Genomic DNA, 18,678 nt, shown 5'->3' with positions numbered 1-18,678 from the left:
CAGCAGCAGCAGAACATACATTTTTCTCAAACACATGGATAGACCACATGTTAGGCCACAAAGTAGGACTTAACTATAAGAAGATTGACATAATACCAAATACCTTTTTAATGAAATAAACTAAAAATCAATAGCAAAAAAGTTTTGAAAATTCACGAATATATTTAAGCAAACAACACTCTCCTAAACAACCAACACATCAAAGAAAAAAATCAGAAGGATAATTAGAAAATACCTTGAGACAAATGAAAGTAAAAACAACACATCAAGACCTATGGAATACAGCAAAAGCAGTGCTAAGAGAGATGTGTATAGGGGTAAATGTCTGCAAAGAAAAGAAAGATCTCAAATAATCATTAGATCTTTATACCTTAAGAAACTAGAAAAAGAATAAACTAAGTACAAAGATAGAATATGGAAGGACATAGCAAAGATTACAGCAAATATTAACAAAATAGAGAAAAGAAAAAAATGAACAAAACTGAGGTCCTTTTATAAAAAAAAAAAGACAAAATTGGCAAAACTTTAGCTAGAATAACTAAGAAAACAGAGAAAATGCAAAGAAAATTAGAAATGAAAGCACTGGTGCAATAGGCCTTTAGTTACGTGGTGGTACGTTGTGGGCAGAGGGGAAGCTTACTACGTAGTTCTGTAATTCGGTCTTGTCTTTTAGTGAAACTTCATTTGGACTATGAACCATACAAGTGCTTCTCAATGTTTTGTCCTCCCTTTAAGTGAGACAGGATGGCTGGAGTGGTCTGGTGTTGAGTATTTTCCTTTCTTTCACATGGAAGGATGGAGGGGGCTGGAGTTGGGAATCTCCTTCCCCTAGGTCAGTTAAGCTCTAATAAAACCACATGATTATCTCAATTGATGCAGAGAAGGCCTTCGACAAAATTCAACAGCCCTTTATGCTAAAAACTCTCAATAAACTAGGTATTGACGGAACGTACCTCAAAATAATAAAAGCTATTTATGACAAACCAACAGCCAATATCATACTGAATGGGCAAAAACTGGAAGCATTCCCTTTGAAATCAGGCACTAGACAAGGATGCCCTCTCTCACCACTCCTATTCAATATAGTACTGGAAGTTCTAGCCAGAGCAATCAGACAAGAAAAAGAAATAAAGGGTATTCGATTAGGAAAGGAGGAAGTCAAATTGTCTCTATTTGCAGACGACATGATTGTATATCTAGAAGACCCTATCATCTCAGCCCAAAATCTCCTGAAATTGATAAGCAACTTCAGCAAAGTCTCAGGATACAAAATCAATGTGCAAAAATCACAAGCATTCCTATACACCAATAATAGACTTAAAGAGAGCCAAATCAAGAAAGAACTGCCATTCACAATTGCTACAAAGAGAATAAAATACCTAGGAATACAACTAACAAGGAACGTAAAGGACCTCTTCAAGGAGAACTACAAACCACTGCTCAACGAAATAAGAGAGGACACAAACAGATGGAGAAACATTCCATGTTCATGGTTAGGAAGAATCAATATCGTGAAAATGGCCATACTGCCCAAAGTAATTTACAGATTCAACGCTATCCCCATCAAGCTACCAATGACCTTCTTCACAGAACTGGAAAAAACCACCTTAAACATCATATGGAACCAAAAGAGAGCCTGCATAGCCAAGTCAATTCTAAGCAAAAAGAACAAAGCAGGAGGCATCACACTACCGGACTTCAAACTCTACTACAAGGCTATGGTAATCAAAACAGCATGGTACTGGTACCAAAACAGAGATATAGACCAATGGAACAGAACAGAGGCATCGGAGGTGACACAACATATCTACAACCACCCGATCTTTGACAAACCTGATAAAAACAAGCAATGGGGAAAGGATTCCCTGTTCAATAAGTGGTGTTGGGAAAACTGGCTAGCCATATGCAGAAAGCAGAAACTCGACCCCTTCCTGACACCTTACACTAAAATTGACTCCAGATGGATTAAAGACTTAAACATAAGGCCTAACACCATAAAAACACTAGAAGGAAACCTAGGCAAAACCATTCAGGACATAGGCGTAGGCAAGGACTTTATGACCAAAACACCAAAAGCATTGGCAACAAAAGCCAAAATAGACAAATGGGACTTATTCAAACTCCACAGCTTCTGCATGGCAAAAGAAACAGTCAATAGAGTGAATCAGCAACCAACAGAATGGGAAAAAATTTTTGCAGCCTACCCATCTGACAAAGGGCTGATATCCAGAATTTACAATGAGCTAAAAAAGATTTACAAGAAAAAAACAAACAAGCCCATTCAAAAATGGGCGAAGGATATGAACAGATACTTTACAAAAGAAGACATACAAGAGGCCAACAAACATATGAAAAAATGCTCATCATCACTGGTCATTAGAGAAATGCAAATCAAAACTACATTGAGATACCATCTCACGCCAGTTAGAATGGCGATCATTAAAAAATCTGGAGAAAACAGATGCTGGAGAGGATGTGGAGAAATAGGAACACTTTTACACTGTTGGTGGGAGTGTAAATTAGTTCAACCACTGTGGAAAACAGTGTGGCGATTCCTCAAGGACCTAGAAATAGAAATTCCATTTGACCCAGCAATCCCATTACTGGGCATATATCCAAAGGATTATAAATCGTTCTACTATAAGGACACATGCACACGAATGTTCATTGCAGCACAGTTTACAATAGCAAAGACCTGGAACCAACCCAAATGCCCATCGATGATAGACTGGACAGGAAAAATGTGGCACATATACACCATGGAATATTATGCAGCCATTAAAAATGAGGAGTTCACGTCCTTTGTAGGGACATGGATGAACCTGGAAACCATCATTCTCAGCAAACTGACACAAGAACACAAAACCAAACACCACATGTTCTCACTCATAGGAGGGTGTTGAACAAGGAGAACACATGGACACAGGGAGGGGAGCACTATACACGGGGGTCTGTTGCGGGGGAGTGGGGGGGACAGCGGGGGGGGGGAGTTGGGGAGGGATAGCATGGGGAGAAAGGCCAGATATGGGTGAGGGGGAGGGAGGCAGCAAATCACACTGCCATGAATGCACCTATGCAACAACTTTGCATGTTTTTCACATGTACCCCAAAACCTAAAATGCAATTAAAAAAAAATAAATAAATAAAAAATAAATTTATCCTAGAAAAAAAAAAAAAAAAAAATCCCATTAGGTTGGGCACTGGTTAAACAGTTTTTCCTGAGGGAAAAACTTGAGAGGAAGAAAAGAATATTCTGATGTATTTCAGATGACTCCTTTTTCCCTCCCACTACCAGAAGCATAAAAGGATTTTTTCTCTGATATTCATTGTGAGAACTTTGTAGAGCTCTAAGACATAAATCTCATGAAAGGGTGCCCCCTCTCCCCTGATGATTGGGTCTCCTTGGAGTTTATAGCATGTAGTCTTGTTCACACTGAGCCTCAAGCAATTTTTCAATTACAGTTCAAGTTTCTCTGACTTGGCATTGGCACCCAAAGAGGTTTCTGCTCTTGGGTTTCTGCTCTGGTAAATTGTTACACTCTCTATATTCACCTATCAGTGTCTTTGATTTTGGGGACAGTGGTTTGCCCTGTAACCTCACTTCTCTTAAGGATCTAACAAGAGCTGAATTTTCAGTTTGTTCAGCTTTGTACTTTGTGTTAGGGCAAAGTGGTGCCTTTTAAGCTTCTTACATGCTGAACCAAAAACTCAGAGCACCTGGTATACAGGTTTTAAAAACTGAAACAAATTAAATATCTTTCATAAAAAGGTTAAAGTTACCATGGTTCATGGAATATGGTAAGACAGAGTATGAAGCAACCACTATAAATGATGTTATGCATACTTACTGACAAAGAAAGATATCTACACTACTTAACTGGAAAACAGAGTATAAATATGTACTTATAAATAATTCTAAATTTGTTTTCAAAGATGTTAAATGTGAGAATATATATACTATGCATGAAATATGGTATTATATACACAAAAATATTAATACAAGTTTTCTTTGGAGAGTATATGATGAATACTTTTTTATTCTCTTCTTTATGTTCTATATTTTGTTTGTTTGTTATAGTCAATATGCATTGCTTTTAAAACTAGGCGTTCTCTGTGTGTGAGGCGAGAACATAGTAATGCTGTGTAAATGAACAGCCACAGCCTCACCTGAATAAGTTGATCACAACTTGAAAGCTTGTGAAGTGAAGGAGTGATATTATTTTCTTTCAAGAAGGGAAGGCCTTCTGTAAATTCTTTGTTGCATTCTCATTTTCAGTTTTATCTCCCACTCCTTCTTCTCCATGGATATCCTCCAGGGCCCCCTCTGTTTTTATAATATCTACAGCATTTAATGTTTGTAGGTCTCATCTGCACTTATCTATTGTCTTTAATTATTAGCTCTCTAATGTACCTATGTCTTTCCTGTTGAACTAGTCTATATGTTCTTCATGGATAGGTCTTGTACAATGTCTAAAATGAAAATGGAATAAATAATAACATATAATAGTAAGGAGTAAAAACAACCAAGGACCATTTGATTCTAGGCATTGTCCTATGGACTTATGTCAACTTACTTTATGCTCATAATAATTCCATGAGGTTGGTATGATTGACCCCATTTTACAGATGAGGAAACTAAAGCCTAGGGAAATTAAATAACTCTCTGGGTCATAGATCCAGTAAGTTATTGAAGCAGAATCCTCTATAACACCGATTACAGAGCTGTATATATTAGCAAGCACTAGACAAAGAGTGGCAAACGCCATATTTGATAGGCATCTTCTCTCTCGGGGTACAGGCAAGGAAATTTGTTTGAAATTTCTAGACTCCCTACAATATGGCCTAAGCAAGGACAGTGCTAGCTGCCCATAGTCCAAGTGCACCCTTAAGTATGCAGACATGCTCTGCCACAAGCAGAATTCCAGGTTCATACAGACCTTTGGTCCTTGCTAAGTCTAGGGTCAAGACAGCCCAGAAGAATAAGCAAGACTGATTGAGATTCACTCAGCTGCTTACAGATTTTTCAACATTATTTATCCTATTCACACCACTCCTTTTGGTTTAATTCACATCCAATTAGTCTCTGTTTTTAATTCACATCCAATTAGTCTCTGGGTTTTGTTTTGTTTTGTTTGTTTTAAAGATTTTAGTCTCTGTCATTTCACTAGTCACTGACTTGCACACCTCCATGGCTATGCTTATAGTGTTCCTTTATCTTAGAAACATACCTCCCCTTCCCTTGTTTACATTAAAATTTTTTACTGAATCTTCTAACCCAGCTTAAATGTTATATTTTCTCTGTAACTCTCCCAGACCTTCCTACCTTGAATCTTTATCTCTGCATCTAAGTTCCATATGGCCTTTGCCCCAATGCATTATGATTATTTCCCTGGGTGCATGTATCCTCCACTAGACTGTCAGCTCTTTGAGGGCAGAGTACAGTGTCACTTCATATTCCATGCCTCATATATAGTCAGTACTTAATAAATGTATGTTAAATTGAATATGACTAGGAAGATACAAAGACCATGGTAGAGTTAAGCTAGCCATGCTTTAGGCCAGTAATTTTCCTCTCTCTGATGCGATTCTCTATTTCTAGCAATGAATTTAGGAGATGAAATAATTCTGAGGTAGGAGACTCTAAAGGGAAACATTCAACTTTTCACAGTTTCTCTTTTTATGTAGGGTGAGTCTTGGTCTGAATTTATAAAATATCAGGCAAACTCTTGTTAAAATCTCTGTATCAAAACTTATACCAATGCCAAGATTATTCTTGAAAAATATTCTATATCAAATTAACCATTCCCTTCCATTAGGAAAAATAATAGAAACCTGAAGCCAACCCAAACAATGTTTAAAGCACACACAGAAGATTTAGAGGCATAGAAATCCATGAACTGAGCTGCCACTGGATGTCCTAATAGCAATCCTTTCACCGAGACATATTTATTAAATGTTTGAGAATTGCTAAGTGCTGTCAAACGTCTTCTAGAAAGAAGGACTGGATGTCACCTTCCTCATGGGACGGATTGTGCCAAGAGCAATATTGCTCATGTCATTAGTGTGTGGTGAGGAGATGCTGTGAACCCTCTTTGAGAGGTTATAGGAAAGTCACTCTGCAACTGACAAAGCATCTTCATTCTCATTACTGGAAATGCCAAGTGGGGAAGGAAGTGGGTCAGAGTGTCCCTTGCTCTCCTTGAGATTGCATCATTGTTTCTGGCCTTTGTCATCCAATGACCGTTTCAACTTCTCTCACTCTGTATTGAGCTGTATGTTCAATATGGAGCATAAGTAGCACTTTTACAGAGTAAAAAGCTTTCTCTACTTTATCCTCATTAATCTGCTGTAAAAAATAATGACTCTTACTTTGGCCAGTCTCGTGGCCCTGTCATCTAATTGAGTTTTCTGAACAAAAATCAGGTCAGCAGGCATTGCAGTCACTTTGTCTCTTTGTTTTTACCCCTAGACAAAATGTCAGTAAAATGTCAGTGAATTCTGTTTCTATAGAGAAAACAGATTCTGAAAAACTTATCTACTTTAGGACTTGGGTCACTCCTCTTAAGATGTTTAATTCTTTAAAATATAATAACACCACTGACACATACACACACACAAACTTCCCCTAAAGAGTTTATCTTAAAAGTAGTTTATCCAAAAGTTTGTTCAAAACTAATTGCTAGCCAAAAATAAAATTATCTTTTCTCAGGCAGTCACAGCATCTCAAAATTTTAGGGCAGGAAGGCAACCTGGAAATAATCTTAATAAATTATTTTATTTCAAAGATAAGGAACAATTTGATAGGCCAACCACTGTCCCAGTATCACACTGTTAGGGACAGGACGCAACCTAGAACCTGAGACTCCTAGCTCTGAGCAGAATGTTCGTATTTAATTAGCTTTTTGTGTCAAAGGGGAGAAAACTGTTTCATTGAACTATAGAAACAGTAGAATCATAATATGCATCTGATTTTAATCTGCCTATGCAGATAAAATAATCACACACAATTAACAAAGAGAAAACCCTCCAATTTCCAAAGAAAAATGGCTAATTTGAAAATAAACCCCTTGGCCTAATGGTAGGGGTCAAATTCAGAATGTTGGTATGGTGCACGTGTTTTGATCAAACAAATGTTTCATTGGGTTGGAATCAGTTTCTTATAAAAAATGCCAAAACAACCATTCAATTCAGTAAAATTGGATAAATCAGTGAGAAAACAATTCCAAATTGGTCTTTTGAAAATAATTGAATGTAATATGTAACTAGATATGGCCGGAAATTAAAAGAACAAACAAAAGAATGGGAGCACAGCACCAGAATCCTATCCCGGCAAACCATAGACATAAGGAAAGGAAACCATCTGGGGATGTGTTAAGACACCGTTTAGAGTGCATGCCTTCCCCCATGCCTTCTTAATTTTCCCATCCCAAAAGGTGGGCTATTGGTATGGATGTTTATATACCTTGAACAATGCCCTTACCATGCTTGACTGTACCAGAGCAGGTCACCTGAACCAACCTGAGGCAATATGTACCCCTCTGAGAGTTGGAATTGAGACCAGAAAAATCAGCCTCATTGTGTGACTGAAATCCTAAAAATTAACAACAGAGGATATGGAAATGTGTGCCTTCCACATGGACTGACTATGAGGGAGAGTTGGTTGACTGAAAAGTTTGCAGATAGGCAGAAAACAGAGTTTCTGATTTTAATAATTGCTACCAGAAAAATAAACAGTGACCCATGAAAGAACATTACAAAGTGAACGTAAGTCATGAGAATGATGGTCAGAAATTTTTTAACTGAAACCTAATGGATGAGGAGCCAGCCAAGGAAGGAGCTACACGAAAGATATTTTAGGGAGCATAGATACTATGAGCAAGGGCCATGTGGCAGGAAAGCTTTGCATTTCTATGGATCTGAAGAGGACTCTGATTGGAGCACAGTGACTGAGAGAGACAGAGACTGAGTTTGAAGATGCTTTGTCTAATTTGCTGAGAGCAGTATGGGTATTCTGTCACCCAGTATTGTCATTCATAACATTCCTTTTACTCTACAAATGCCTCAGTTTTGATAGTGATTTAAGTGATTGCCCTATTTAAAGGTAAAACATTTATGTTTTCTTCCACACACAAGGGAAACTGTTGAAGATTTTGAGCTTGCAACTGTCAACATCAGATCTATATTTTTGGAAGATTATTGTAGTGAAGAGTATAAATTAGAAAGCAGAAAGCACAGTCTATGGGTAACTGGGCTTTAGGTCTAATTTGGTATTAGTTTTCTTTCCCATTCTCATGTCCTTCATGTATTCAGGAACAGGAGTTGATGGGTAGGCATGCACACAGCTGCCATCATGGACAGAGGAGGACACAGAACACTCAGGTCACACCAGTAAAAAACAGAAAGGGTCCTGGATTAGCAAGACAGCTATCTCACTTCTCCTTGTAGACACATCCTCAGGACAATTATACAAGAATATTCACTCATATCTATTTAATGCTATCAATTAAAGATAATTCTTCTGTAAAAAATGCAAGCACAATCCTTAACCAAAGTCAGAGAGGAAAGTAAAAATTATGTAAGGAGTCAAAAAATAATTCCACATATAGCTGCTGAGTTCTGCATGAGATCAAAGATGATTTTGAAACCCCTGAAATGGGTGCCTTTAAACAGAAAGTATGCGTGGCAATCAGCAGTCCCCACAAATTTATGAGGAAAGAAAGATTACCAATTTAAAAAATATTGCTGGCTTTCAATCATACTAAATGAAGTAAATTAAGACAGATAAAGTTGGCTGCCTCTTTAAAATAAGAGACTCCTCTCCATGCTCCCTACTTGGCTTGAGTTTCTATAGCAAGTGATAAGGAACTGCTTTCACAAATAAGCGTGATTGAGATTTCTGTGGGGTTATCTTTAAAGGAATAAGAAGGTCAAATCAAATGTGATGGTCGTAAACAGAGAATAAAAGGCATAAGAGTATGGTGGTTTGTAAAGGCATCTCCAAACTCCATGGTGTTCCAAGTCGTGGTCTATTTTTCTAAATCCAATTTATAGGTTTGGATTATTTTAGGGATGCATCCTTTCCCTAGCCCAATCTCTCCACTTTTATATTACTCACATCCCACCCCACCACAAATGAAACAATCTATTGCTTCTTCAAAGATATCAGCCTATTCCCTTTATCAAGAGCAATTTTCTCTTTTTTTTTAAAAAAAAAAAAAAAAGATTGCATAGTCCTAAAGGATGCAGTGAAAGCAAGAGAAAAAGTAGAATTTCCACAGTATAAGTATAATTAAAAGTACATATTAAAATGTATATATTGAAACTGAGAAAGTGGTGACCTAGAATTGTGACATTATACAAACATCGCTCAATTCAATTAAAAATGCATACAGAGTTGCCTTTTGTGTGCTCCACATCACTCTAGGATCCATGAGCAACATGGAAGGAACTTAAAAAATGTTCTGTGCTCCTAAGATTAAGGTATAGTTTTGGAAAGTGTCTGCAAGGTAGAAAAAGCATGGGGGCAGGAACAGGAAATACATATATATGAGCCGGGGAGGTGCAAGGGGAGCAGAATCCCAAAAGATATACAGAAATTGAAGTAGCATTTGTCACAGGTGATCCAAAGACCACCTGCCTCAGAAATAGTTGGAATACTTACACAAATGTAGATCCTGAGATCCCTTCATAAGTTGAGTAAACCAGATTCTCTGCAGATGGGGCCTAAAAGGCCAATATAATTATATTATTCTCCTGCGAAAAACCCTCTAAACAAAATGAGAACAAAATTCAAATACTTTACTGGGTCCTACACAATCTGGCACCTGCTTTCTTCTCTGTCCATCATTTCTCCAATTCTCTAGTCTCTATGCCCACCCACAACACAGACATCTCACTCTTCAATTAGCCTCCAGTTGCACTGATATTCTTTCCAGTCCCTAAATGGCAAAGATTCCCTATATTGTCTCCTGACTTACTCGTCATGTCTCCTTGTTGGGAAGTTTTCTATCATTGCCATAGAATTGTTCTATCATCACCATAGATGTTGGCATCTCACGAACACCACCATTTTCTATGTCACTAACCTATATTATGTTCTTTATAATATTTTCTTAGTTTTCTGTTGTTGCTGTAACAAATTGCTACAACCTAGTAGATTAAGACGATACAACTGGACTGTCTTACAATTCTGTAGTTCAAAAGTCCAAGTATCTTACTAAGGTTAAGATCAAGGCATTGGCAAGCCTTCAGTTCTTTTTAGAGGCTTTGGGTCATAGGCCATTTTCTTCTCTTGACTAGTTCCTCAAAGCCATCCACAAACCTTGGCTTCCAGACCCTTTTCTCTATCTTAAAAGTCAACAGTGCTGCATCTCTCTGAACCTTTTTTTTAAATTAAATATAGTTATATCTACTTCTGACTGCAGCCAAGAAAGATTCTCAGTTTTTAAAGACTCAGATTCAGGTTAATGCAGGATAATCTCCCCATTTTAAAGTCTAAACCTTAGTGACATCTGCAAAGTCCCCTTTGTCATGTAAAGTAACATATTTACAGATTCTACACATTAGAACATGGATATCTTTTAGAGCCATTATTCTTATCATAAGTACTTAAGGTTATCTCAAGTTATCATATTTGTTGGTTTCTTTATTCGTTTATTATCTTTATTATCCTGCCAAAACCAAAGCTTATGTTGATTCCAAGTGCCGGAAAAACTAGGCCAGCTTATAGTAGATATGCGTTAAATATTGACTAAAGGAATGATTGAAAAGATGATGGACATTTATACCAAATCCCTGAATAATTATTACATATTCTTTTTTTTTTTTAAGCATTGTACCAGAGGTTAAGAAAGCTACAGTCACCAAATCCACTTAACATAGTCCCATCAACACTACAGGGATGGAGCGTCTAGTCTATTTGTAACATACTTTAGAAATGCTTTGCCTATATTGGACGGTACCTACAATGTAGAAATGCTTTATGTCTAAGAAAAATTCCTTTTATGGCCACTGAAGTTCCTTTCTTCTATTGAAGCTTGAAGGGCAGAAAACATACTACTCCCTTAATATACTTCAAGAGATGCAAAATAAAATTATTAAAGAGGGGCATGAAGATAATGGAAATACGTGAAGCTAGCAGAGTGAAAGACAATACAGAAGTGTGATGATTGTGTGTCTTTGAAAATGCATGCTTTGGGGAATTAAATAAGAATCTTATGTTGCCATAGTTTATTATTTTTCAGGAGAAAAAATCTGAACTTTATATGCAATGTACCAATGTCTAAAATAATATGCAGGTAAAAATTCTTTGGCTTCAAATCAGGAGAACTTGAAGGATTTTTCACTGACAGCAACTAAAAAGCCAAATAACACACACACACACACACACACACACGCTCTGTTTGGAAACAGTAAAAATGACATTGCAAGTAGGATATGGGAGGCCAGTATCTTAGAAAAGTGAAGCTCATTGAGATGAGTTGCATGTAGTGAATATTACTTTTCTACTGGGAGAATTTGTCCATTTTTAGCAGAAGAAGAGAGGTTAAGAAGCCAATAGTCAAGAGACAGATATAAAAAGGTAGAAAAGTCAGCAGAGTGTTTTGGCAATTCCAGGACCATAGAGACAAAACTGAAGTTTGAGGGTACCAATATTGCTAATATGAGAGGGATGAAGATTCCTGAGAGAAGAGAGGGGAAAGATACAATTCTAAAACTCAGTAGGTTTCCCATAGAAGTATTTGCAAATTCTTAAGCTGTGCCTCACTTTACGCCTAACACAAGTCCCTTTTATTGCCTCAGAAGCTTCTTCCTCTGTTCAGTCTGAAGAATAGAGAATATCCTATTGCCCTACTTGATTTCAGGATGTCGAAATCGAATAACTACAGGTGACTATGGGTGACGAAAATGAATAAGGCTAGCTGGGTGCAAAACAATATTGAATGGTGGGATCTCTAGTGAGCTGGAAAGTGTATGCTACATCTAAAGAAGAAAGGAGTCACCGAGTACCAAACAATTTTTGCCTTTTAGGAACAAGAATTCTATGTTTATTAAACAGGACAGACTTTTCAGCATTTCAGTGATACTGAGTAATAGAAACTGGAGTTCAGGATCCACTAAGGAGAAAGAGTCATAATAAGCACTTCAAGTTCTCAGTTGGAACACCTGGAGACCTACACCATAGGATTATTGATCATTATACTGGTCTTTGAAAAAACCTATCTTCTCAATTGTATTAAATGTATATGCTCAACTCGAGCTAACAGCCAGAGGAGAGAGTAAATAAATCTCTTGAAGACTATAACATCATCCAGAACCTCTACATTTTTTTCCTACAAATATTTAATCAAAAATTACCAGGAATGACACGAAAAGTGATAAAGACAAAATAGCAACAAAAAAAAAAGTCTATAGGTAAGCCTGATATTTGAGCTATCAGACACAGATTTGAACAAAATTATGACTCATATGTGCAAGAAAATAGATGACAAGATGGAGAGTTTCAACAGAAAACTATACTCAATTTTTAAAAGTCAAATATTATAAAACTAAAAAATATGAAACTGATATTATTGATGAATGTGAAAGTAGGACAGGGAAAAAATAGACTAAGGCAAACAAATAGAAAGTATGTTTAAAAAAGAGAGAAAGTTACATAAGAAATGCATGGAAAATGTACAACATACATGTAATTGCAGTTGTAGAGGAGAAAGAAAATGAGATACAAATGATACTTGAAGTCAAATGGTTGAGAATTTTCTACCACTGATTTTAAAAACCCCAAAACATCAACCCACAGTTTCAAGAAGCTTAGCAAATCACACACAGGATAAATACAAGGGAACCACACCCAGGCACACAATAGTCAAAGTGTGAAAAAAAAGAAAAAAAAAAGAATCTAAAATGGAGAGAGAATATAGAAGCTTTAAATCATTAAAATAAAACTAACAGATTTTTATTTAACTAAAATAATACAAACAATAAGATGATGGAATGACATTTCTAACAAGCTAAAAGAAAATAAATGGGGGCGGGGGGGTGTGGGGCCAAGATAGTCAACCAGAAGCAGCGGTAAGTGGAGGCTCGCATCAAAAAGAACCATAACAGCATGCAAATCCTGCACTGGCAACTGAGGTATCCAGGTTCTGCCATCAGAACTGACTAGCTAGCTGATGTGACCCACGGAGAGGAAGGAAGAGCAGTGTGGTGCAGTGGCTCACCTGAGAGCTACAAGGGGCAGAGGGAGCCCACACCTCACCGCCAAGGAAGGTGGTGAGTGAGCGTGCTACTCAGCCTGGGAAAACATGCATTTTCCATAGAACTGCGCAACCAATGGATCAGAAGATCCCACTCGTGAGTCCATGCTACTGGGGCCTAGGGTCCCAACCACAGAGCTGTGCAGATTCTCAACAACCACTCAGCTAGAATCTGCTTAAGCCTGCCAAGCTCACCGAGGGGAGGGGCAACAAGCCCCACAACTGTGGCTGCCTGCTTTCTAAGCCATGTGAGCTCCTTGGGGGCGAAGCGACAGCCAACACTGGGAGGGATAGCTGCCTAACACACTAAGCTCCCAGGGCAGGGAGAAGGGTGGCAGTCATCTCTATAGCTCCAGGCCATGTTTTGCCCCTGTTGGAGCCAGGGAGGATGGAAGTCTTGGTTCCAAGAGGCATCCCCCACAGCCCAACACACCAGCTGTGGCAGACTGCAAATAGAGCATCTCTTTAGGCCTAATCCCACCTCACTGGCTGGGGCCTGACTGCAGGAACTCTGACAACTCCAGCCAGGGGCTCAGGGACAGAACTCTGTTCTCCATGGGCATGAGCCATTAGGGGGGGAAGTGGCCAGTTTCTGAGGATCAGGAGACTTAGTCTTGCCTCCTGCTAGTTGTGAGAAATCCAGGCAGCCCAGATGAGTGGGTTTTCACCCAGCAAAGCACAACTCCTCTACCAAGGGACAAAGTACTTCATTAAAACGGTCCTACTCCTTGGGCCACCCAACTCAGTGAAACCCTCCAACAGCAGTTGTCAGACACCGTATACAGGAGTGTTCCTACTGGCATCAGGTTATGCACCTCGAGGTCAGCAATCCCAGAGGAAGAAGCAGGCACCCATCTTTGCTGTTCTCCAGCCTCCCTGAGTTACATCTCCAGGTGTGGGAGTGAACCAGATGAACAGGGCCTGAAGTAAACTCCCAACAAACTGCAGCAGCCCTATAGAAGAGGGATCTGATCATTGGAAGAAAAACAAACAGAAAGCAACAACAATAGCATCAACAACAAAAAATAAGTACCCACAAAAACCCCATCCAAGGGTCAGCAGACACAAAGATCGATACTAGACAAATTCATGAAGATGCTAAAGAATCAAAAAGAATAACAACAAAAACACTGAAATCTTAAAAGGCCAGAGTGCCTTTTCTCCTCCAAAGGATTGCAACTCCTTTCCAGCAAAGGCACAGAACTGGATAGGGGATGAGATAGACAAACTGACAGAAGTAGACTTCAGAAGGTGGGTAATAACAAAGCCAGCTGGGCTAAAGGAGCACGTTCTAACCCAATGTAAAGAAGCTAAGAACCTTAATAAAATGTTATAGGAGTCACTAACTAGAATAATCAGTTTAGAGAGGAATATAAATGACCTGATAGCACTGAAGAACACAGCACAAGAACTCAGTGAAGCATAACATGAGTATCAATAGCAAAATCAACCAAGCAGAAGAAAGCATATCAGAGTTTGAAGACCATCTTGCTGAAAAAAAGGCACACAAACAAGATTAGAAAAAGAATAAAAATGAAGGAACAAAACCTCCAAAATGTGGGACTATGTAAAAAGATCAAATTTAAAATCGATTGGAATATGTGAAAGAGATGGGGAGAATGGAAACAAGTTGAAAAACACACTTCAAGATATTGACAGGCCAATATTCAAATTCAGAAATACGGAGAGCACAACTAAGATACTCCATAAGAAAATCAACCCAAAGACACATAATCAGAAGATTTTCTAAGGTTGAAATGAAGTAAAAAATGTTAAGGGCAGCCAGAGAGAAAGTCCAGGTCACATACAAAGGGAGGCCCATCAGACTAACAGTGGATCTCTCAAAAGAAACCCCACAAACCAGAAGAGATTGGGGGGCCAATAGTCAACATTCTTAAAGGAAAGAATTTTAACCCAGAATTTCATATCTGAGTTAAAGAGAAATAAAATCATGTACAGACAAGCAAATGCTGAGGGCTTTCATGACCACCAGGCCTGCTTTGCAAGAGCTCCTGAAGGAAGCACTAAATATGAAAAGGAAAAACCAGTACCAGTCACTGCAAAAACACACCAAAACATAAATACCAATGACACTATGAAGAAATCTCATCAACTAGTATGCAAAATAACCAGCTAGCATCATGATGACAGGATCAAATTCACACATAACAATATTAACCTTAAATGTAAATGGGCTAAATGCCTCAATTAAAAGACACAGACTGGCAAATTGGTTAAAGAGTCAAGACCGATTAGTGTGCTGTATTCAGGAGACCCATCTCACATGCAAAGACACACATAGGCTCAAAATGCAAAGATTAAGGAAAATTTACCAAGCAATTGGAAAGCAAAAAAAAAAAAAAAAAAACCACAGGTTGCAAACCTAGTCTCTGACAAAACAGACTTTAAACCAACAAAGATCAAAAAAGACAAAGAAGGGCATTACATAATGGTAAAGGGATTGATTCAACAAGAATAGCTAATTATCTTAAATATATATGCCCCCAATATAGGAGCACACAGATTCATGAAACAAGATAAAACAAGTTCTTAGAGACCTACAAAGAGACTTAGACTCCCATACAATAATAGTGGGAGATTTTAACACCCCACTGTCAATATTAGATAGATCAACATGACAGAAAATTAATAAGAATATTGACGACTTGAACCCAGCTCTGGATCAAGTAGACTTTATAGATGTTTATAGAACTCTCCACGCCAAATCAACAGAATTCATATTAGTCTCAGTAGCACATGGCATTTATTCTAAAGTTGACCACATAATTGGAAGTAAAACACTCCTCCACAAATGTAAAAGAACTGAAATCATAACAAACAGTCTCTCAGACCACAGTGCAAGAAAATTAAAACTCAGGATTAAGAAAATCACTCAAAATCACACAACTACACGGAAATTCAACAACTTGCCCCTGAATGACTCCTATGTAAATAATGAAATTAAGGCAGAAATCAAGAAGTTCTTTGAAACCAATGAAAACAAAAACACAACATGCCAGAGACTCTGGGACACAGCTAAAGTTGTGTTAAGAGGGAAATTTATAGTACTAGATGCTTACATCAGAAAGCTAGAAAGATCTCAAGTCAACACCCTAACATCACAATTAAAAGAGCAAGAGAAGTAAGAGCAAAGAAATCCAAAAGCTAGCAGTAGATAAGAAATAGCTAAGATCAGAGCAGAACTGAAGGAGATAAAGACACACACAAAAAAAAAACTTCAAAAAATCAGATTCCTAGGCAAGACAGATGAATAGGAACATCTCTGGTCTACAACTCCCAACGAGACCAATGCAGAAGGTGGGTGATTTCTACATTTCTAACTGAGGTACCCAGTTTATCTCAAAGGGACTGGTTAGACAGTGGTTGCAGCCCACAGAGGATGAGCAGAATCAGGGGGAAATCATCACCTCACCCAGAAAGCCCAAAGGATCAGGGAACTCCCTCTCCTAACCAAGGGAAGCCCTGAGGGACTGTGCTGTGAGGGATGCTTTTCCCATGGTCTTCACAACCCACAGACCAGGAGATTGCCTCTGGTGCATACACCATCAGAGTCCTGAGTTTCAAGCACAAAACTGGGTGGCCATTTGGGAAGACAGCAAGCTATCTGTAGGAGATTTTTTTTGTACCCCAGTGGTGCCTGGAATGCCAACAAGACAGAACCATTCACTCTCCTTGAAAGGGGACTGAAGCCAGGGAGCAGAGTGGTCTTGTTCAGCAGATCCAACTTCCATGGAGCCCAACAAGCTAAGATCCACTGGCTTGAAATTCTCTCTGCCTGCATAGCAGTCTGAAGTTGACCTGGGATGTAGAGCTTGGTGGGGGGAAGGGTATCCACCATTACTAAGACTCAAGTAGGAGGTTTTCCCCTCATGGTATAAACAAAGCCTCTCGGGAAGTTCAGACTAGGTGGAGCACACTGTAGCACAGCAAAGCCTCTTTAGCCACACTGTCTCTCTAGATTCCTCCTCTCTGGGCAGGGTATCTCTGAAAGAAAGGCAGAAGCCCCAGTCCGGGGCTTAAGATAAAACTGCTGTCTCCCTGGGACAGAGCACCTTGGGGAAGGGATGACTGACTTAAAAATTTCTGCCTACTGGCTCTGAAGAGGGCCGCAGATCTCTCAGCACACTGCTCAAGATCTGCTAAGGGACAGACTGCCTCTTCAATGGCTTCCTGACCCTTATGCCTCCTAACAGGGAGACATCTCCCAGCAGTGGTTGGTCGAAAGGCATGTCATGCAGGAGAGTGCCAGATGACATCTGGCAGGTGCCTCTCTGGGATGAAACTTCCAGAGGAAGGAGCAGGCAGCAACCTTTGCTGTTCTGCAGCCTCTACTGGTGACACCCAGGCAAACAGCATCTGCAGTGGACCTCCAGCAAACTCAAGCAGACCTGCAGATGAGGTGTCTGACTGTTAGAAGGAAAACTAACAAACAAAAAGTAATAGCATCAACATCAACAAAAAGGACATCCACACAGAAACCCCATCCAAAGGTTACCAACACCAAAGAACAAAGGTAGATAAATTCACGAAGATGCAGAAAAATCAGTCCAAAAACCTGAAAATTCCAAAAACCAGAACGCCTCTTCTTCTGTAAAGGATCACAACTCCTCGGCAGCAAAGGAACAAATTGTGTGGAGAATGACTTTGACAAATTGACTGAAATAGGCTTCAGAAGGTGGGTAATAATAAACTCCTCCAAGCTAAAGAAGCATGTTCTAACCCAATGGAAGGAAGCTAAGAACCTTATTAAAAGGTTATAGGAACTGCTAAATAGAATAACCAGTTTAGAGAAAAACATAAATGACCCAATGGAGCTAAAAAAACAGTGCACAAGAACTTTGTGAAGCAATACACAAGTATCAACAGCTGAGTCGATCAAGTGGAAGAATGGATATCAGAGATTGAAGATAAATTTATTGAAATAAAGTGAGAAGACAAGATTAAAGAAAAAAGAATGAAAAGTAATGAACAAAGAAATATGGGACTATGTAAAAAGACCAAACCTATGTTTGATTGATATATCAAAAAGTAACAGGGAGAATGGAACCAAGTTGGAAAATGCACTTCAGGATATTACCAGGAGAACTTCCCCAACACAGCAAGACAGGCCAATATTCACATTCGGGAAATATAGATAACACCACAAAAACACTCCTCAAGAAGAGCAACCCCAAGAAACATAATAGTCATATTCAGCAAGGTTGAAATGAGGGAAAAAATATTAAGGGCAGCCAGAGAGAAAGGTCAGATTACCCACAAAAGGAAACCCATCAGATTAATAGTGGACCTTTCTGCTGAAATCCCACAGGCCAAAAGAGAGTGGGGGCCAATTCAAAATTCTTTAAAAAAGGAATTTTCAACTCAGAATTTCATATCCAGCCAAACTAAATGTCATAAGTGA

General features: G+C 38.7%; 1 long non-coding RNA gene across 1 annotated transcript in view; it reads right to left on the bottom strand.

The window, feature by feature from the left end:
- LOC135270645 (uncharacterized) overlaps positions 1–18,678 on the bottom strand; it is a 74,717-nt gene that overhangs the window by 29,414 nt on the left and 26,625 nt on the right. The gene's annotated exons all lie outside the window — the stretch shown is intronic.

Source organism: Aotus nancymaae, unplaced genomic scaffold (assembly GCF_030222135.1).
Source record: "Aotus nancymaae isolate 86718 unplaced genomic scaffold, 86718_ANA_hifiasm-v0.15.2.pri h1tg000064l_1, whole genome shotgun sequence".
Classification (NCBI taxonomy): Eukaryota; Metazoa; Chordata; class Mammalia; order Primates; family Aotidae; genus Aotus; species Aotus nancymaae.
Note: the sequence above shows the minus strand (reverse complement) of the source record. Positions and strands in the feature narration are given on the sequence as shown.